Genomic DNA, 22,149 nt, shown 5'->3' with positions numbered 1-22,149 from the left:
TGGCCAAAACTATGACAAAGGCCAGGGTCCCATGTGTGACCATGGTCAGGATACAGAGTGTGACCATATCAGGGACCAGAGTGTGACCAGAATCAGGGCCAGTTGTGACCAAGTCAGGGCACAGTGTATAAACAGGTCATGGCCCATTTTTGACCAGATCAGGGCCCTGTGTTTGACCAGGTCAGAACCCATTCATGACTGGGCAGGGCCCTGTGCTAGACTAGGCAGGGCCCAGTTTTGACAAGGTCAGGGACCAACTGTGAGTAGCACTAGGGCTTCTACATGCTACCCTCATTTTCCTGCATTTCTTTCTGAGTAGCTCATGCCCTTGTGAAAAATTTCAGTCCAGTGTTTTCCATGCAGTGTGTGGAGTGGACAGAATATCTATCTGTTCTTCTGAGGCCCTCTGGAAGGAGTTAGCCCTGCTGTTCCCATGTTGCAGGGTGTGGAAAGATTCAGAGCAGTCACAGTGTTTGCTGAGCAATTAGAGCCCATCTCAGAGCCCAGATTATAAATGGGCATATTCCTGGGTCTGCCCTGTTGCTGGAGTTTCTGTTGCCTGTTGCACATTTCAGCCCCCACCCCAGGCCCCCCATATCCAGGAAGGCCGGCACTCACTTTCTCAGGTATTTGAGAATATCACACATCAGGCTGCAAGCAGAGGCAGGAAGTAATTGATTACCTGAGGCCAAGCACTCTTGACACCTCAGCCCTGGGCTGGGGGAGATGTGCATTTGTTCATGGAACCAGGGCTCCCCCTCCACAGACATCCACCACAGGCAGGCACCCTGGTGTTTCGAAGCACTAAGCTACTAAGCCCACCAACTGCTACTGGCCACACACCTGCCTTCCCACCTGTCCGACAGCCTGCTAATGGGTCTGGGAGCCCAGCAGTCACCATAATGTAATCCTGCCCTGTGCCCAGACCAGGAAAAAGTTCCTGAACAATGTCTGCCTTGTAACCTGCTCTTCCCCTGTGCAGCAGATGCATGTCATTCTAGGGACATGTCCATGTAGGTCAACAAGACACTCAGAGTGGCATTCAGGTCCACATAGGCCCTGGGCACACAGGGCAGGTCACTCAAGGGCTCATCTGCCCTGCCAGCTGGAACAGAGGAAGCAAACAGAGCAGGCTTCTCAAACCTGGTACAGATAGGCAAGAGGGTGGGTATGCAGAGCAGATGTCTGACTTGCCTAAGGTCTGCTGATTTTCCCAGGCCCCCAGCTGTGGTGGGTGGGATCTTGTTCCCAGCTTACTCCTGGTTATCACATATGTGGCCACAGGATGTGGTCAGATGATGAACATTTCTAGAGTTCACCTGGATTCCATATACTGCAAAGTGACCTGAGTCATGGACTCAGGACCAAGGACTCAGGATTTTGAGGGATGCCACCCTGCTGACCACTACTAACCAGACCCTGTCCACCTCAGTAGCATAGTGGACAGAGGCAACTTGCCTGCTGATGAGTACGGAGGACTGTCAGTGATACCATCCATGTTCTCCAGAGACACCACCCCAGTTGATGGCTTTGGGAATGGTTGTACATCATGGTTGTTTCTCTGTGTGATCTTGTTGACTCTACACTTCTGGGTCCTGCCAAAACTCTCCAGGTTGGCTGTAGACTGAGCTGCATTCTGCTTTTTACCTGAGGACTGGGAGGAAGAGCACATCTGAACTGCTGAGGGGTCTTTCCACACTGACTCCAGGGTCCCCTCTGAACACCACAACATCTAGTCAGGAGTTTTTGGCCCTGGGAGCAGTCATCTCACCAAGTGCCCCATGGATCCACATCCTGCCCTAGGCCATGCAGCTGGCAGAGGTGGGTGGGCTGGTTGAACCAAGGTTCTCATTTCCCCCAACACGGTTGCCAGGGCTATTTCCCCTGGCCAGTGAGGGGCTGAGGATGATCCCAGGAATACATGTCCTCCACAACCAGAGGGAAAACAGGGGTGGGGACAGTCTCATCTGGGGTGCTGGGGACAAGGGTCCGTGGAAGTGTTTCAGTTTCAACCAGCCCTATGTGACCTGATTGGTTTCTGGTTGTCAATCAAATAAGTATTCTGTGTGCAGAGTGTGGTAATTTGGTCTTCCTTCCCAAATACCAGGATTCTTCATGTGAGTAATGGCCCAATTTTATGGGAAAGGAAACTGAAAATTTGTATATGGGGAGGTAATCCCTGAGGCCCAGGGGCCCTGATATCATACCGGGTTCTTAGCAGGTGGAAGTAAGTGGTCAGGACTCAGAATCAAACAAATCATCTTCTCTCCTCATCTCAAGATGGTCTTCCCCACACCTGTGTCCTCAGGTCCATGAGGAGAGGAAGCTGACACCAGGAAGACAAGCCTGGGCCTTCCTCTCCCTACATTGACTTGGTCACAATTTTTCTTCCACCCAGAATCAAACTCCACACTTTGCTGCTGGGTCTGCTCATAGCAGCTATGGTGTGGCAGGTTCCCCCTTATTTTGTCTCTGTGCCCCTATCCCCCTCTGCCCTGCAGAGCCATGACCTCAGACATACTGGGGAAGAGCCTCCTGGTGCCCCACTCAGGGCACAGTGCCCACTTCTTGTTCTGTGTGCTTGACGTTCTGGTTTTGTGGGTAGGATGTGGAGATGGAAACCCAGATCCAGGGTGCCTGGTTCTACCCAGCTCTTCCACTTATTTGCTGTGTGACCTCAGGTTGTTTATTGAGCTTCCCTTGGCTTCAATGTTCTTATGTGTAAATGAGGTTTTATGACAGTCTTATGGGGTCTTATTAATGGGGTATTATTACTTCCTAGGGCTTGGGGAGTAAGTCTGATGTACACAGATCCTCTTAAGTTGTCTGTGTCCCCTGGTGTACCCTAGAAAAGTTTTGCAGTTTCAGCAACACAACGTGTCCACCTTTCAAATTCTGATGGTGTGCTGCATACTGACCATCTGAACAGCATTTCAAGTGTCTTCTTGGATGCCCTGTTGCCCAGCCTGTGCAGTTTGGACACTATGCTGTGACTCTGCCACTTTAATTTGAAGTACTGTGATGAGCACACTTTCTGGATAGGCCTCCTGATGTTCCAGGTACAGTCCAGCCCTCTCCTCCTGAGAGGGGTGTCTGCAGCATTCCACACCACAACCTGCCTCCCTGGGTACCCTAGAGCATGCAAGGGTCCATGGAGCATCTTCACATGCAGCCTTGGCTCATGAGTCACTCCTTGTGCCAGTTAGGCATGATCTCTACACAGCTCCAAGGCAGGACTTGAGGTCAGCAACCCCAGACACCCTCTCTTTTCCTCTGGCCACTGGTCATTCCTCCCACTCTACTGCTCAGCACAAGTCCAAAGGACTCTGTACCCTGACAGTGCAATAGGAGATTCAGAACACCCGAGTATGCCCAGGGGATATCTGGCAGTGGGTCTGTCCATGTAGCTGGGGATGTACCCCTCTCAGAATGGATGACATATGAGGATTGAGAAACAGCCACAGATACTGCAGGTCCTGAACCTCCCACTGCACACCAACAGCAAAGACTCTTCCAGAATGACAGCACCCTCAGGGCCCACCCAGGCTCTCTGTCAACACTCCACAGCCCAGCTGCACCTCCTGGAGTAGGACAGCCCAGAGGACAGGAGTAAAGTCTGTGGGTCACTCAGGGTCCCATCCTGGACTGTCACCTACTCTCATGTGCTTGAAGCCTGTGCTTTCTCACCTGGAAACTGAAAGTGACACAGCATCTAGGAGGTTAGGCAGCCTGGAGAAGCAGACCACCTCAAGCCCAGGACAGGGTGCTATTTCTGAACACAGAGAGCTGCCCAAGGAGGCTCTCCCTGTCCTCCCACTCCTGGCCCTGCTCCTCCCTCCTCATCACCTCTCCCTCCCTTTCTCTTTCCAGGCTCCCCGCTGGATGGGCCCTATGGCCCCAGAGCCCATACTCTCTCCCCTCCCTATCTGGTCCCTTCCATTGACCTCTTGTCCTCTATGTCCTCCTAAGCTTTATCCCAGGATCCTCCCCTGCTGGAAGTGGCCCTATCACCTCTACCAAATGGTGATGACTTTCTTTTATTGGGAGCCTGCCAGTCTCTGAGACTCCTCACTTACCCGTGGACCTGGCTTCAGAAGCAGTCCTCTGAAGTCCCAACCCCAAAACCTACTACTGGTGGACTGGTCTTCTCTCTTGTCCAGTGCTCCATCCTGCAGCATGACCAAGGCTATAACTGCTTGCCCTCTGTCCTACCTCCACCCTCCTGGCTCTGCTGCAGGGCATCTCTGATCAGAGAACTGCTCTCCTCTGCTTCAAGGGCTCCTTATGGAGCTCCTGCCTCCCTCCAGAATGAGCCCCAACTCCCAGGTCTCTGTACAAGCTCCCAACCCCTCTGAGACCCAAGCTCCCTTCCCTCATTTCTGGACATTTCTCTGAATGCTCTGCTGCTGATGTGTTTTTTGCTTCTCACCACTGAGAACAAAGAGTAACAAAAATGGGAAACACTGGGAACAATGGGAAACAATGGGAAACTCCCATTAAGGGCACCCCTGGACCTTCACCTGCAACACTCTCATGAAGTCCCCGTGCTGCCCCTGCTCAGTACTTCCTTCTCAGGATCAAGGAACAGCCCACTATTCTCCATTCTAAAATCTTCCATGAGTAGAACCAGGAGGGGACGCTGCTCTGAACTCAAGTAGGCTTGGTGCTATGCATCTGCAGTGAGGACTTGTCCAGGTTCCGCTGTGTGCTGCTGAATGACCTGTGTTGACCATGTCACAGAGGTTCCTCCCCTCTTGTTGATGGACTTTCAAGGTCCTATCAGGCCTTTTCCTGCCTCCTGGCTGTGGCTGGGACAGCAAGCACTGGGCATAGAAGGCTGCTGTGGAGGGCCAGACCCAGGTTCCAAGGCTGTATCAAAAAGCCAGAGACCAGTAGAAGGAAGGGTTTGCATTGGATCTGAGTTATAAAGGCCTCAGTACAGAGCAGCTTGGGGCCTGGGGTGTGGCAGTGCATCATAAAGGAGCACATGGCAGGGCAATCTCCCATCTCACCTGTGCAATGCAAGAGAGAAGCAGGACAATCCCATATCACACAGTCCTTTTCAAGGACACACTTTAGGGCTTTGAACCCCCACCTGACCTCTCCTCCTATTTTTATTCTTCTCCCAGGAGCACCATCAGGGACTGGACTGGAATAGGTGGTTAGTGGGCACACTGTCCTCCATGCACTCCTGCTGGGCTTCACTTCTGGTTCTGCATGAGACACATCCATGCTGAGACAATCACTAGGTTTCCCAGAGGCCCAGTCTGACCAATACTATGTCTGCAAGGAAGGCCCAGGGCTGTCTGTATAGTGCTTGGGCTTCATCCTGGGATAAAGCATGAGGACAACTCTTCAGGGGGATGTGGAGTTAAGGGACAGGGCAGGATCCTCTGGGACTTGGTCAGGCCTCTGACTCCCCTGCTGTTCTTGACATACCCAAGCTGTCCCTGGACAGACACCCTGCTCTCTGGGTCAGAGCCCACAGTGCCACCTAGATGAGGGTTAATTCTCTTTTCTGGGCAATGGCAGAGCCCCTACCCTAAGCCATGGCACCCTCCCTGCCAAGTCCACAGGAAGACTGCAGGACTTGGGGACAGCAGGAAAAGATACAGAGGAGATGCAGAACAGGTGAGAATCTGTTGGGGTGTCAGTGGGGGAATCATGATCCCATCTCTTCTTCAAACACATGGCAATCCTAGCATTTAGGTGTTCTGGGGCTACCCAGGGGACACCAAGAATAAAATCGAGAAGAATGGCATTTGTTTTATTAGAGAGCACATTGACCCAGCATCCTATAGAAGGGACCCTGCAGGTCTGTTCTGGTAAGGACCCTTCCCTTGAGCAGGTGTCACCTTGGACACTCAGGAAGAGGCTCCCAGGCTGCATGGACCCCAGGGATGCCCTCCTGGGACCTGGACCAGGATGGCTTTCCATGTCAGCCAGGAAGCTTTAGTGGTGGAACAAGAGATGGTGGGTTTGGTGATCAAACCTTGGTCTGTGCAGGGCCTCTGTCAGAGCCACTGTCCAATGGCAAGCACCCTGGTTTCCTACCTCAGCCTTCTCTCCTGTGCATAGGCATTGGAGCCTGAAGCCTCAGAATCCACATACTACAAACATGACCACTTGGCATACATTGTAGTCCTCATTCTGTGTTTTTCCCAGTGCCACATGAGCCAGTTCGTGGGGTCCCTGAGCATGGTGTGAGCACAGACGTGGGCAGCTTTCCTGAGGCTGTCACAGAGAAGGCAAGGAGATTCCAACCTGTTCTCCACTGGGCATAGGTAGGCAGGCTCCTGCTGGGTACTGGCCCCACAAGTCCACTGCCATCTGGGCAAAGGAATTTTGTTAAGGTCGCTCTGGTCTTGGCTTATACATGTAGTTACCATAACATCCCCTGGGCACCAGAGGGCAGAGTGGTTCCAGCACTAGGTGATACTGAGGGCCTTATTCTGCAAAGCTCAGTCACCTGGTATTGAGGAAAAAACACAGCACACACCACATGCACACACACCTTATACCTCACACTGTTGGGACTAATGACATGTTAACTAACTCAGGCTTACTCCTTACTTCCTGGCAAGTGAGCAAGATCAAGGCCTCAAAGGCAGTGTCAAAAGTTAAGGACAATAAATCGGACCACCGTGAGGGATTGGTTAACAACCGTTCTGCGAACATGATCAGCTCATGCTTGCCATATAGTCCTATGGGACTCTCGCCTGCGTGAACTCCCCTTGCCTTGCTGATTTTAAGTTGATTTGTTCCCGCCTAGCCTTCACCCTGCATAAAAGCTGTGTGACTTCCTGAATAAATGAGTTCCTACTGTGACTGGTCTCCCTGACGCGTCTGATTGTCCTCTGCCCAGAGGGCTGGGTGCGGGCAGTCTGTGGGCCCTAGCTTTCCCTGTCTGGCTTTGTTGGGGAGTGCTCCCTTCCCTTGTCACTGGTCAAGAAGAGTAAGGGGGCTAAAGACCCCAACATCACACAACATGCAAAATAAAACACACAGCACACATTACGTGCACATACCTCCTTACACATCACACAACACAAACCATGCAAACAGCACAGTTCATGGCAAACACACCTCTTGCACATCACACAACATACAATGCAACACAGCACACACCACGTGTTCACACAACTCCTAAAAAATCACACAACTCACACAATGCAACATAGCACACACCACATGCACACCCAACTCCTTGGACATCACAGAACACATACAATGCAGTACAATGCACACACTTCCTTACTCAACATGCACAATTTAACACAGCACATACCACAGGCACACACACCTCCTTACATATCACACAACACACAAAATGCAACAGTGTATCCACCAGGGTAGGCACAACTCTTTACACATACACAACACACAATGGAACACACAGCACACACCATATGCACACATAACGTCTTACATATCACGCAACACACACAAGGCTGCACAGCACACATTATGTGTGCACAACCACCTTACATATCACAAAACACACAATGCAACACAGCACAGTCCATGGGCATACACACCTACTTACACATCATATAATACACATCAAACACTCAGTACACACCACATCGACAGAAACCACATTTTCACACACATAGCACACACACTACACACCCACCCACCCACAAACTTTACACACATCATGTACACACACCTCACTACACACCAACAATAATCTTTGACTACACTGGCTATTCTTATGGCTCATGACATGGTCAGTGTTGGCAAATATGTGTGCCATGTGTCATGTGTCCTCAGTTGCAGAACAGATTCCTCTTTTGTGCAGTGGCCTTTGGGGTATGCAGGCTCTGGAGGAGGGAAGAGCTTCTCCTGGGGCTCCCCTCCTGCACTGCTGAGCCCCTCCCCAACAGGAGATTCTGATGATACACTGAGGGCCCAAGGTACAGCCCAGGTTATGCCACTCAGCCCAGGTCACACCTGGGAACCCACAGAACAGCAGCCAAGCCCCACTATTCAGTGTCATAATGCTTTAGAGCTATGGGCTTCCTTTGACCCTCACCCACACAACTTGTCCATCTGCTGGCCAGGTCCAGGAAATTCCCACCCAAGGACTCTGCCCTGAGTCCTCCCATTTTTCCACTGGTCTGGTCTGCAACTGTGACCTCCCACAATGCAGAACTGGGGAGGGGACATTAACCATGGGGTAGGCCTCCAGACTCACAGGCCCACCTCTGTGGACTCTCCGGCACTGACTGTGCCCAGTTACCTTCCGTGAAGCTGAGAAGCAGCTTGAGGTTGGCTGGGCAGGTGAATTTCCATGTTCTCAGCAGGACTTTCTGTGGGACCTGGCACAAGGGAAAAGGGAAGGAGGGTGGGGAGTTGAGGAGGGGACTTAGGAGACCCTGGCAGCTGGGACACCCCAGGTCCAGAATGCTTATAGCCAAAACTGTGCAGGGTACATGGACAGCACCTCACTGAGGGGTCCAGGGTCAGTAGGCAGATACCCATGGGAGTCCCTGCAGGGCAACAGGCACCTGGGAGGAACTTTAGTCTCCCTGGCACCCAAGAACCTGGAGCCACTGCTGATGGGCTGGGACCTATGCCAGCATCAGAAATAAGAGAAAAATTAATTTGATCGCAATTTGGCCAAAGCTAGAAGCTGATCTACAAACATCGTCCACAACAGCACTGCCATCCACAGGCACTGGGCCAGGAGACACATAAGTGAAGAATCAGGACTGTGGAGGGTATGCAGTGTCCCAAGTCCTTCCTTCCTTCCTGGGTCTGGTTGTGGCCTGGCCAATATCCCTTCCTGGGCATGGAATGGCTGCCTGCAGGGAACTGGAACTTTGGCAGCAAATGACAGGCACTGAGGAGAAAGCAATTTGAAGCTTCTTTGAAATTCTCTCATTTTAATTGGGTCTGGTCTCTGTCCCCCATCTAGTCCATCCTGCAGACTTGAGGGGTGTGGGACACTGTGTTATTTGGCCCTGTATGTGGGGTTGATGCAGGGATGCCCTCAAGGGCACTCAGAGCTTGTGAGTGAGAATAATGCAGAATTCCCAACCAGCTCCCCTAGTGGATGATGGGGAAGTTGCTCAGAAGCCTGGTCAGGGCCTGGTTTGGTAGAATTAGTACCTGGTCATCCTCACTCTGACAATTCCTCCTTCCTGAGCAACTGCTTTGGAAGACATTGCTGATTGTCCACCAAGTGCTCTGGGCCCCAGTCCCTGGGATGGATGTTTCTGTTCTTTGATCTGATCAGATTCCTGCACAGACTGGAAGTGACAAACTGTAGGATTCAGTGGAAAAGACCATTTTAGCCAAAGTGAGCACCAAAACAGTTTCCTCAGTTGTTTTACCTGTAGTCCTGAAGCATATTTCTGCAGTGTGCCATGTGAAGTAGCAGGTAAATTTGCAGTGGACAATGGCCCTAGTCAGCACCTGCCTCCTGCCCAACCCAGACTCCAGGTTCACTGACTGCAATCTCTGTCTTTTCCAAGTGTCCAGGACCCCTCTTTACTTCATGGGGCTGAACTTCTGCCCAGAATCTGTGGGAGTACACCATGAAGGTCCCTGAGATGTCTGTGAGGATATGGGACTCACAGTAGGTGCTCAGACATACCTGTCTTCTCACTCCCCATCATCCTGACCCTGTGTGTGCATTCAGGGATTTGCTATCTGAGACCCACCCGCTCCTCATCCACCCCTAAGGTACATGAACCTGGGTACAATCCCAAAACACAGACCTTTCTCTAAAGTTGGATGAAAGCTCCCATATCTTCTCTTTCTCATCTATCCCTTCAATAATGTGACTCCTGAAATTCTAGCTGGGAGTTCCTCTGTGATTTGGTCAGGCTCACAGGTGACCCATCTGTGGGGTCAATGAGGCACCAGCATAGTGACCAGGTGACCCTGGATTATACCTCACACCCAGGGCCATTGGAAATCATTCTACTTGCAATTAAATGCTTTCTTTATTGTTTTGAAAATCAGACCCCTTTTCCATGGAAACCTCTGTTCCATCCAGCAGAACTGGCATGGAGAAAGGAGACACCACCAATCTTTAGTTGACCAGATTTATTGCATCCTCCCTGTTTTTCTGCCTCCTTTGTTCTGCCACTATCTCCCTTCTTCTTCCCTCTCCCTCTCTCCTCCCCCAGGCTCCTTGCTTATCAGCCAATTATAGCAAAGCTTTCTCTCACACAGGAAAGTATGCAGAGGAATGTCAGTGTAGCACTATATGAATCACGAGCTGTCCACACGTGGCATGATATTAGATAGCCAATCCTTGAGCCTGGCGTCAACATGTCATAAATCTCCAAGGAACTAGTAGGCAAGCAACTTTATGGGTACTTCCTTATTTTGGTACCCAGTGCCCTTTGGCTCATTGCCAGGCACCATCTTGTCCAAGATGGCCCTCAACAGGCTCCCCCTTTTTGTTATAAAAAGAAAAGGACAGCGACTGTGCCTGTCTTAGGTGCCAGAGTCAGACTTTATCCTTACCCGTCATTGGGAGTCAAAGAGCTGTTGGCATGCTTTGATCCCTGTCTTAGGTTGGTATAAAGTCCACCCTGTGCTTACCCATCATTGACTACCAGTCCTGTAATTGGGAGAACCAAATCTGAGGATCAGAGCCTTGGTCCATGGCCATAAGGGCTTGCCGCACCACTAAGGCTTGCCATCTTTGATGACTTCTTAGAGACAACAGATATCTGAGCAGCAATAATAACAGCAAGAACAACAATCCCATCATAGCAAAACTTTCCATCCATTGTTTACCAAATTGTAATGCTGACTGTAAGAAACTAATGGCTTCTGGCCTACCCAGGACCTTGACTTGAGTACTATTTACCACAAATATAGAATTTTTCAATAGGGTAGTCAAATTAGTAATCTCTTTGTTCATGTCCCATTAAGAATGCTACCAAGCCATTTGGATGATTGGCAGCAGCAGTAATATTAGAATAGGGTATCGGGGTAACGCATAGTGCTTGGGCATGCACTAGACAGCCTGTCTGTGTGGTAGCAGTCAACATGTCCACTTATTCTTGTAGTAAGTCCACTCTTTGGTTTAGAATCAGGATTCTGGTGGCGAGATGCACATTGATGTTTTCCTGGACTGTCAATGCTTCGGCAGTGGCTTGTGACAGATTGTTGAGAGCATGAGCAGTAGGAATAGCAGTTCCTAGGGCAAGTCCAGCAGCAGTGCCAGCACCCACAGCAGTCGCTGCAGCAGCAGTGATGGCTATAATAGCTGAGATACCAAAATCTCTTTTTGCTTTCATGGGTAGGAAATTCCACTCACTATGAATTAAGGTCACTGGGACTGGAATTAATTTTGGAATCCTGGCAATCACAGCCAGAGGAAATAGTGAAGCATCCCAACAACTAGACACATAACACTCTTAACACATAACACATAACACTCTTAACACATAACACAGTTAAGGACCTCAGTATCATTATCATTGCTATTAGTAATGTTAATATCAAACTTAGAACTCTTAAACAGAATGAACACAAACGGAGACATGACACATATGGGAGTAGGGGGAAAACCTCATAAAAGGAAGAGTAATTGGCCTCACACCCTGTATAACTATAAACAGGTGTATTACTTCCTTTTATATAGGCTTGCTTTTGACTGTACCTTTAATGAATGAGAGAGAGATTGCCTCCCTGTATTATGGCAGTTTTTGAGGTGGCTAACCAGAGGAAGCAAAGACTACCTCTTAACTTGAAGTTTAGACTAGTAATAAGTGGCTTTACAGTGGAACCAGCTGGTAGGTAAGGAATACCTAGCAGTTCTGTACTAGGAAATAATTGAGGGAAAACTTGTGTGCCATGAGTGATATATCCCCAAAAGTTTTAGGAAGAGCTAAGAACAGCAGGCTTACCACCATCACCATCATTTTGTGTTTCGGTGCCATTTTCTTTCTTATGGATAGATCTTACCAAGCGTTCCGGGACCCAGATAGGTTGTTGTTAGTCCTGAGGAAAAACACAAACAGACCCTCTCCCCCAAATTAATACTGGGTCAGGTCCTTTCCAGGACCCAATCAAGATGTCTTTCCACTTTGCTTGTGGATGGCCACCAGACTTTCCACTAAAATGTCTATCAGCTGCAGTACAGTCCATAGCATCCAAAGTTTAAAAATTGAGGGTGAATAAAGCAAGGTTAAGTCTGTTCTTGGGAGGGGCTAATGCCCCTATTCCCCCTTTTTGTTTAGTTAAGCAGACTTTCAAATGTTTGATTAGCCCTTTCCACGATAGCTTGTCCTTGTGGATTGTAGGACAATTCTGTAGAATGATAGATATTAAACTTTGAGCAAACCTGTTGAAATGAAGAAGTATATGCAGGCCCATTATCTGTTTTAACTGATTTTGGCCTTCCCATAGTAGCAAAGGCTTGAAGCAATGACTGATTATATCTTTTGTCTTTTTCCCTGTATGGACGGTAGCAAATATATATCCTGAGTAGGTATCTACAGTTACATGTACAAATCTTAAAGTATCAAATTCAGGGATATGGGTGACATCCATCTGCCATAGATGATTTGGAAGGAGTCCTCTAGGATTGACTCCAAAATGAGGAACAGATAAATGAGGCACACAGGCAGGACACTGGTTTACTATATTTCTGGCTTGTTTTTTTGTAATGTTATATTTTATTTTGAGAATAGTAGCATTGACATGAAAATCTTTATGGAAATTAATTGATTTTTGTACAATGTTAAACACATGAGGATCTCAAGTAGCTGAGTCTGCAGTAGAATTTTCTTGAGCTAAAGGCCCAGGTAAGCCTGAATGTGCTCTGATATGGCCTATATATAAAGGTTCTTTGCGAGCCCACAGAAGAGTTTGTACTTGATAAAAGCATTGTTGTAAGGTAGATATAATTGCTTCTAGTTCAGTTTTTTGAACAGACTTATGAGAAGCAATAATAGTCTGTACTTTATTAGAAACTACTGTAGCTGTGCCAGAGGAGGAGCCATCTGTAAAGATTGTATTTGCTGCTGGGATAGGTTGAGCCTTAACAACCTGAGGGAAAATAACAGGATGTCTTTTGAAGAAGTTGACAATAGGTGAACTTGGCAAGTGATTATCAAATGTGGCCATGGTGGAACAATAGACAATTGCCCAATCTTCATTACTGTTAACTAGTATTTCAATCTGTTTTGCCAAGTATGGGACAATAACTGTCTGAGGATGAACTCCAAAAATTCGAAGGGCTGTCTTAAGTCCTAATGTTACTAGATTTGCTACCATCACAGAATATGGGGAAACAACATATTTGAGGGATACTGGCAAATGGATCCATATCAGGGGTCCAGTTTGCCACACCAGACCTGTAGGAGTATATTCAGAATCTAACACTATGAGGCTAAAAGGCAAGGATAGATCAACTCGATCACTATGAGCATTTTTTAAAGCTTGTTTTACTAACCTTAAGGCTTTTCTATCTTCAGGAGTTAAAATTCTGGGGAATGTAGGGTCTGAATCTCCTTGGAGAATATCAAACAGAGGCTTAAGTTGACCAGTGGTGATTCCCAAATTTGGTCTTACCCAATTTATATCACCTAATAATTTTTGGAAATCATTTAGAGTTTTAAGCTTTCCTGTGGCTAATTGAATTTTTTGTGGCCTAACACAGGTATCTAATATTTGATGTCCTAGAAAGGTAATAGGGCTGTGGGTTTGCACATTTTCTGGGGCCACATGTAATCCCCATTTTTCTAGGGTATCAATAATATTTTTAAGTGCCCTAAATAAAGTCTCCTGTTTTCTGTGAGCCAAAAGAATATCATCCATATAACGGAGACAATAAAGTTCTTTATAATTTTGTCTAATCTGTGATATAGCCTGGCTAACATATATTTGACACATAGTGGGACTATTTGCCATTCCCTGGGGAAGGACCACCCATTGGTATCTAGTATTAGGCTCTTCATTATTCAAAGAGGGAATGGAAAAGGCAAATCAAGGGCTATCCTTGGGATGCACAGGAATGGAAAAGAAACAAACTTTTATGTCTATAGAGATGATATGATAATGTTTTGGAATAGCAGCTAATGAGGGGAGACCCAGTTACACTGGGTCCCATAATCTGTATACTGGAATTTATGGCTCTCAGATCTTGCAAGAATTGCCATTTCCCAGACTTCTTTTTTATGACAAAAATGGGTGTATTCCAAGGGGAAGTGGAAGGAATGATATGATTTTCCTTCAATTGTTGATTAACTATTTCCTGGGCCACCTCTATTTTTTCTTTAGAAAGGGGCCACTGGGGGACCCAGATAGGATTATTGGATTTCAATGTTATCTTTAATGGTTCAGTGGCCCCTCCAGAAAATCCAGCCCCTTAGTCCCTGTTTGTCCTTCAGCTTGAATGGGGCAGGTCATACCTTGTAGATTCTTGTCTAGTCCTTTTCCAGGGATATAACCTTGTCCCACCATGACTGGTAAAATGGTTGGGTTTAGACAGGAAATATTTTGTTCAACTGAGGAAGAAGTGACAACATTCATCTGTGTTAAAATGTCTCTTCCCCAAAGAGTGACAGGTAGGTGAACTAATACATAAGGTTGGAATGTCCCCCTTTTCCCATCAGGGTCCTCCCAAGATAACACAGCTGAACTTTGTAATGGGGTTTGGGCAAATCCAAGTCCCCGTAAGGTAGTACTGGATGCTGTAAGAGGCCATGATTAGTTCCAGTCCTTCTGTCTTATAATAGAGATGTCAGCACCTGTGTCTATTAGACTCTCTATGAGAGTACCATTAACTTTCAATTTAAGCATGGGTCTATTTTTTGCTGATTGTGCCCAAAAGACACCCGATCCTGCGGATTCAAATCCATTGTCTCCTCCAGTCCTTTGTGAACTGGGAAAAGTCCCACGATGGCCAGACAATATCAATATTTGGGCTATTTTGTCTCCTGGAGAAACAAGAGATACCCCTTGAGGGGAGGATAACATAATCTTTATTTCCCCAGTATAATCAGAATCAATGACTCCTGGAAATACTTGTAATCCTGACAGAGTTGTGGAACTCCGCCCCAACAATAATCCTACTGTGCCCTCAGGGAGTGGTCCATGTATGCCCGTGGGGACCACTTGTACTCCCATCTCTGGGGTAGGATGAGTCGGGCAGAGGTACAGAGGTCCAATCTCCTGCTCCCTGATGTTCCTCGGAACGAGGAGATAGTCGGAATGGATTGTGAGTGGGGATCTGGACTGTGGGATTCTGAAAGGCCCCATATATTTGAGGGCCCCGGGTTGGGCCCCCCTGGCCATTTTTTGACTGGGTAGGAAGAGGATTTCTCTCTATGTCAAATCTTGATGTACAAAATCTTGCCCAGTGCCTTCCTTTCCGGCACCAGGGACATAGACCTGGGTCAGGTTGATTTGTCCCTTGCTGTTCTCTAGTCTTAGGTGTTCCCCTGGGCTTTAACCCTGTGGGTCCTTCAGGGCAGTCTCTTCTGAAGTGCCCTTCTTGCCCACACTTAAAGCATATTATTCCTTTTGCTCTTGTTTGCCCCTGATTTGGCCCATGGAGAGCAGCAGCTATTACCGGGCCACCACTTGTTCCATCCTGCGGAACTGGCACAGAGAAAGGAGACACCACCAATCTTTAGTTGACCATATTTATTGCATCCTCCTTGTTTTTCTGCCTCCTTTGTTCTACCACTATCTCCCTTCTTCTTCCCTCTCCCTCTCTCCTCCCCCAGGCTTTTAGCTTATCAGCCAATTATAGCAAAGCTTTCTCTCACACAGGAGAGTATGCAGAGGAATGTCAGCATAGCACTATATGAATCACGAGCTGTCCACGTGCGGCATATTAGATAGCCAATCCTAGAGCCTGGAGTCAACACGTCATAAGTCTCCAAGGAACTAGTAGGCAAGCAACCTTTATGGGTACTTTCTTATTTTGGTACCCAGTGCCCTTTGGCTCATTGCCAGGTGCCATCTTGTCCAAGATGGCCCTCAACAAACCTCTGGGTAGGTGGAGAAGATGAGGGCAGGAGGAACTGATGACCTGCATGGAGCCCACCTGAGACCTTTGCCCAGAGCCACCCGGCATCTCCGTGGTCTGTAAGCAAGGAGATGGAGGCCAGAGGAAGCAGTAAAGCCTTTCACATTCCACTACCAATCCTGAGCAGAAAGGCACATGGTAGACTCCTCCACTCCATCTCTGACCAGGCTGGATGAGGACATCTCCTCCTCTCCACTCCAGAGCACTGAGCTAGGCCATCATCTCAAGGCCAGGAACACCTGCCATCTTGGATTTCCAAAAGAGCACACACTGACTTGTGTCTGGAGGGAGGAAAATATTTCTATTGTCCTTTTACTACAACCCTTTCCTTTCTTCAGGGGTAGAAGTGCCTCAGGTCACGGTCATAAATCAAACCACCGAGGTCAGATGTTTTTCTCCAGTTATGGTCTCCATCATTTCATCCTTCCCATCTATGTCCTGAACACATTGTCTGAGATCTGGTCAGCAGCAAAATCTGCAGTCACATTCCCAGGCAAAGGAAAAAACTGCCCCAGGACCACATTGTCCTCCAAAGACTCAGTAGATCCAGAACCAGGCAGAATGTCACTGCACCAAAAATCTCTGTTCTACCCCACACTGTGAGGAGTCTTCCCCTGAGTGTAGTCACTGAATTACAACATCCACAGGACCTGGTGAAGTGGCCACACCTGGAATGCCAGCTACCCGAAATATGAGGTTCCAGGATTCCTGTTTGGGGCCAGCCTGGGCCACTTAGTTAGACTCTGTATTTAAATTAAAAAAAAAAAAATGTCTGGCAGAAAGCTTCTGAATTCCACCCACAGTATCTCAAATCAACAAATACTTGTAGGTTTAAACATTCATAGATGTGCCAAGAGCCAGCATCAGGGCCCAGATCTGGCCCAGATCATCAGATGATCCCAGAGAAGTTGAGTACCCAGCAGCACCTGCATCACTCTGCCTCAAACGCCTTTCCCTGCCCCTGTTCACAGTCATATGCCGGGCTCAGCTAGGTGTTTCTAAATGTGGTTGCCTGGTCTTTATCTTGGTCTTTGCCTCATCTCTTGAACTGGATGAGCACAGTCCTGAATGAGGTCTGGGACTGGCTCCTAGCCTTGTGCCTCATCTCCTATGTACATGTGCTCCTGAAGTTAAATCTAGAAAAGTCTAAGTATCTGAATGAGATCACCACCAGGTGGAGCTCCCTCAAGGACATCTTCTTGGCAGACTGTGCCTGTAATCTCACTGGAACACCCAGGCAGAACAGCCTCACAGGCCACAGGACAGGACTTTCCCCTCCTTGACCAGCTCCTCTCTGCATCCTCCCTTGGATGGTGCTGTCTGTACCACTCAGAGCATGGCCCCAGGGCAGATGGGACTAGGTTCTGGTACTGGGCCTGCCCCTCTTTGCTTGGATAACACTGGCAAATGGGCATCAACCCCCTGACTCTCCTCTGCCATTTAGAAACTGAGGCAACCACTGGTCCCTGATAGTTTTTATGCAGATTGTCTATGACCCCATGTGTGTGGAGTATCCTGCATGACTCAGGGCAGAACAGGTGCTCTCAGCCATGGATGTGTTGCCCTATCATCTCCCCAGGAGGATGAAACCAGGAGCCCTTCCTGCCCTCATGCCCTCAGGTCAGAGCCCATATGGGTGGCCCCCTCCCAGCACCATGCTGATCTGTCCCACAAACCCCACACACAGTTTACTCACCTTCTCTGCCTCTCCACCAATCTTCCACAGACTGGCTCTCCCAGGAGCCTCCAGAACACTACAAAGGAGGCTCAGTCCAACTGATTGGGATGGTCCTGAGGAGGAGACCAGTCCTGCAGCTCAGAGAGGGCCCAGTCTGACCTCAAGGGTAATAAGGCCAACTCTGTTGCAATGCCTTCTTTAGGTTGGCATGCAGGACTGGTCAAGGCCGGACTGAGGGATGGGGCCTTTTGGAGTAAGTTACAGGGCTGCTGGGAGAGTGCTTCAGGCACTTGGAGGCAGCAGTGCAGTGCTCTCCAGGAAGAGGAAAGCAGCCAGAGCATAGCTCCATGTGGGAGGACTACTTTCTATCTTCCAGAAAACAAACAAATATTCCACAAGGGCCCAAGCTGAGGAATGCCACAGTCTTCCTTGACATTCTACCTGTGGACAAATGCATACAACCTCATGGTCAAACTGCAGAACAACACATGTGCAGAGCCAGGGCACCTCAGTTGAATCCATTTCACAGTGCTTGCTCTCACTCTCCAGGTGTTTTCTGCAGCTGCACTGTGGCCCTGCACTGTTTCCCATTCCTCTGCTGCTTCACCTTTACTGTTCACCACTGGAGCACTTCCTCCCTGCTTTGAATAACAAATTTTATATCACATTGCCCTGCATGTTTCATGGGCACCTCCTGCCTTACTGCACGAACAACTCTCCTTTCAAGTGCTTCACAATTTCTAGACATCATCCAGTGGCAGAACATCCTCTGATTGCTCCATCTGCATCAGTGACCACAGGAAGGCAAGCTTAGGGCTGTGGCATGTTCTTGTTCCATTTCTAATGAGCTTTTCAAGCTCTTCCCACTGGTTCTTTGGACTTGAAAGTTTGGAAAAGTCCATTTCAACTCCTCCTCACTGGCACATGTCATTTTTCATTTTTTAAAAAAGATCTTTGCAAGAATCAACAACTGGGATAGATTCAAACTAAAACGCTTTCTCTCAACATAGAAAACTATCAGCAATGCGAAGAAAGAGCTTACAGAGTGGGAGAAAATCTTTGCCACTCATACTTCAGATAGAGCGCTAATTTCCAGAATATATAAAGAACTCAAAAAAACTCTACACCAAGAATACAAATAATCCAATCAACAAATGGGCTAAGGAAATGAACGGACACTTCACAGAAGAAAATGTACAAGTAATCAACAAATATATATGAAAAAATGTTCACCATCTTTAGTGATAAGAGAAATGCAAATCAAAACTACCCTAAGATTCCATCTCACTCCAATTAAAATGGTTATTATCAAGAACACAAGCAACAATATGTGTTGGCGAGAATGTGGGGAAAAAGGTACACTCATACATTGCTGGTGGGGTTGCAAATTAGTGCAACCACTATGGAAAGCAGTATGGAGATTCCTCAGAAAGCTTGGAATGAAGCCACCATTTGCCCCAGCTATCCCACTCCTTGGCCTATACCCAAAGGACTTAAAATCAGCATACTACAGAGATACAGCCACAACAATGTTCATAGCTGCTCAATTCACAATAGCCAGGTTGTGGAACCAACCTAGATGTCCTTCAATTGATGAATGGATAAAGAAACTGTGGCATATATATACAATGGAATATTACTGAGCCATAAAGAATGATAAAATTATGACATTTGCAGGCAAATGGATGAAATTGTAGAATATCATGCTAAGTGAGATAAGGCAATCTCAAAACACCAAAGGATGAATGATCTCACTGATAAGTGGATGATGACACATAATGGGTGGTGGGAGGGGTTAGTGTTAGGGTTAGAGTTAAGGAGATGGCAAGAATGGAGGAAGGAAGGACTGTGTAGAGGGAAATATGGGGTGGGAGGGGTGTGGGGAAGGGAAAAATAACAGAATGAATCAAACAACATTACCCTATGTAAATTTATGATTACACAAATGGTATACCTTTACTCCATGTACAAACAGAGAAACAACATGTATTCCATTTGTTTACAATTAAAAAAAGGTCTTTGCCCACCAAGAATGTGCCATCTGACATCCCTCTCCTTCTTTTATTTATGTTGCTTCTTTTTATTTATGTTGCCAAGTGCTGAGTCCTCAGACCTCACAAGGGTGGATGACTGTGTCCTCCCTCTCAGTGTTCAGTGGATTCTCTTTTTCCTGAAAGTCTCTGTGTATTGCTTTACATGGAGGCAAGTGTGATATTCTAAATCTCTGACTTCAGGTTCAGTGAAGGAGAGCAGAAAATTCCAGCTCTTTCCAGGGGTTTGAGTTTCTCCAGAGGGATTCACCAGGGTGGCCACAAAAGAATAGCAATGGGAATGGATAGAGGACAAAAGGAGACTAGGGAGGACATCAGCCCTGGACCCTGGAGGGGAGCAGGAAATGCAATGTCTGGGAGAGCCTCCACAGCTGGTCTATGGACAGAATTGATCCTGCCTCAAACACTTCCAGATATGATGCCCCTCTCCAGGCACCTGTGTGCAGAAACCAGTGCTAGACATAGGCAGGACTGAGCACTTGGACCCTGTCAGCCCACCCTGACTTCCAGAGTCAAAAACTGAGTGAGGTAGTGCTGGTCTGTTGTCCTCCCACCTGTGAATTGAGGATCGCTGCACCAAGTCTTGTTCTCATACCTGCTTAGGACTCACCTGAGTCATTTTCACAGTCACACCAGTCTTGCTGTCAGTTCTGCTCAGAACTCACCTAAATCATGTTCAAAGGTACCCAAACTGCCTATAACCCCTGCTAGGGATTCACCTGAGTCACATTCATAGGCATGCAATCTTTCTAATACCCCTGGTCAGTATGTACCTGATTCATGTTCACAGGCAAACACAGCACTTCTCTAATCCAGGTCCCTTCCTGGCCATGCCCAGCCTGGGTCACATGAGGTATCTACAACAGGGAAATGAGCAGCTACCTCCTGCTGTAGGATGGTTTCTTGTTTGGTGCATTGACTCCATTTAATTCAGTGATTCTGCAAAGGCTAATAAAGCAGGAATGTGAACCTATTTATCCAATCTATGGTGAAGAGCTAGAGAAATGTGTGGTACTCACTTCCAGCATTCAAAATTAGCATCGTTTCCACCAGGAACATTCACTTATCTTGCACAAAGGAGCTGAGTGCAACAAATGTTCCCTTTGATCTGATTTTTTGCATAGCACAGCGAGAAGCCTGGATACTGCTGAGTAAGGGCACACACCCACAGACCCAGAGGAGACAGAGCACTGTTGAATGAGGAGAATAAACCCAGAGAATCCAGAAGAGTTGGAGTAACAGTGGGTGAGAGGTGCTCACCAGAGGACAAAGAGCAGACTGAGAATATAAAGGTAAGGGGTGCTTGGTAATAGTATTCAGCAAAGATGAGCAACTGTACATGAGTGATTCTCACCACAGGACTCAAAAGACCTCAAGCAATGATGTGGTATGTGAGGTTAAGACAGATCCCAGAGAATGCTGAGCACTGTTAGGCTGTATATGTTCATACACGGAAGGAAGATGAGGCAGAGAAAAGATTGGCTAGGGGAATATAGCACATGGCTCAGAGGAGAATGAGCACTGCTGGTTGAGGGCACTCACACAGAGATCCAGAAGAGTACTAAACCCTACTGGATGAGGTGCAATCACTAAAAGAACATGGAGGGGACAGGGTACTGGAGGGTAAGGTTCACTGAATAACAATATGCAGTGAAACCTGAACTCCTGTGTGTGAAGGGAGATCACCAAAGTTCTCAGATGACACTGAGAAATAGTGTGTGAATGGAGATTAAGACAGGACATAGAAAAGACAGAGCACTGTCAGATGAGGTGCACTCACCCATAGGATCCAGAGCAGTCTGAGAAAGTTTAGCCTTGGGGAAAATACAGCAAGACAGAGAGAAGACTGCATTCTTTAGTGAGGGGCAGTCACCCAAAGAACCCAGAGAGGAATGAGGAAGGAATAGTTAGGTAACTCAGGAAAAAGAAACAGAGAAGACTGAGCACTATTGGAATAGTGGTGCTCACCAGCAGGACTCAGAGGAAACAGAGCAATGGTGAGGTATGTTAGGTGAGGTATGAGGTTAAGAAAGAACCCAGAAAAGACTGAGCAATATTAGGCTACTTATGATCACACTCAGGAACCAGAGGAGATTTAGATAAGATTGTAAATGTGAACTTAGCACATGGAACAGAGCACTGCTGCATGAGGTGCAAACAGAGGCCCCAAAATATACTGAGAACTTCTGGATAAGGGGTGCTCACACAAAGAACTCAGAAGTCCCTGAGCAATGATGGTTGAGAGGAGGTTTAGGGTCAAACCCAGAGAAGACAGAGCCAAGACAGATTTGGGGTACTTGACTACAGGATCCAGAGGAGAGAGAGTTCTTCTGTGAGAGGGATTTTCTTACCCATAAGGCTCAGAGTTTTAGAAACCTTTTTGAGAGTGTCCCTTGGACCAATGTTTC

The sequence above is a fragment of the Sciurus carolinensis genome, assembly GCF_902686445.1.
Source record: "Sciurus carolinensis chromosome 14 unlocalized genomic scaffold, mSciCar1.2 scaffold_126_arrow_ctg1, whole genome shotgun sequence".
In the NCBI taxonomy this organism is placed as follows: domain Eukaryota; kingdom Metazoa; phylum Chordata; class Mammalia; order Rodentia; family Sciuridae; genus Sciurus; species Sciurus carolinensis.
The sequence above is the reverse complement of the archived record's forward strand: the minus strand, read 5'-3'. Positions refer to the sequence as shown.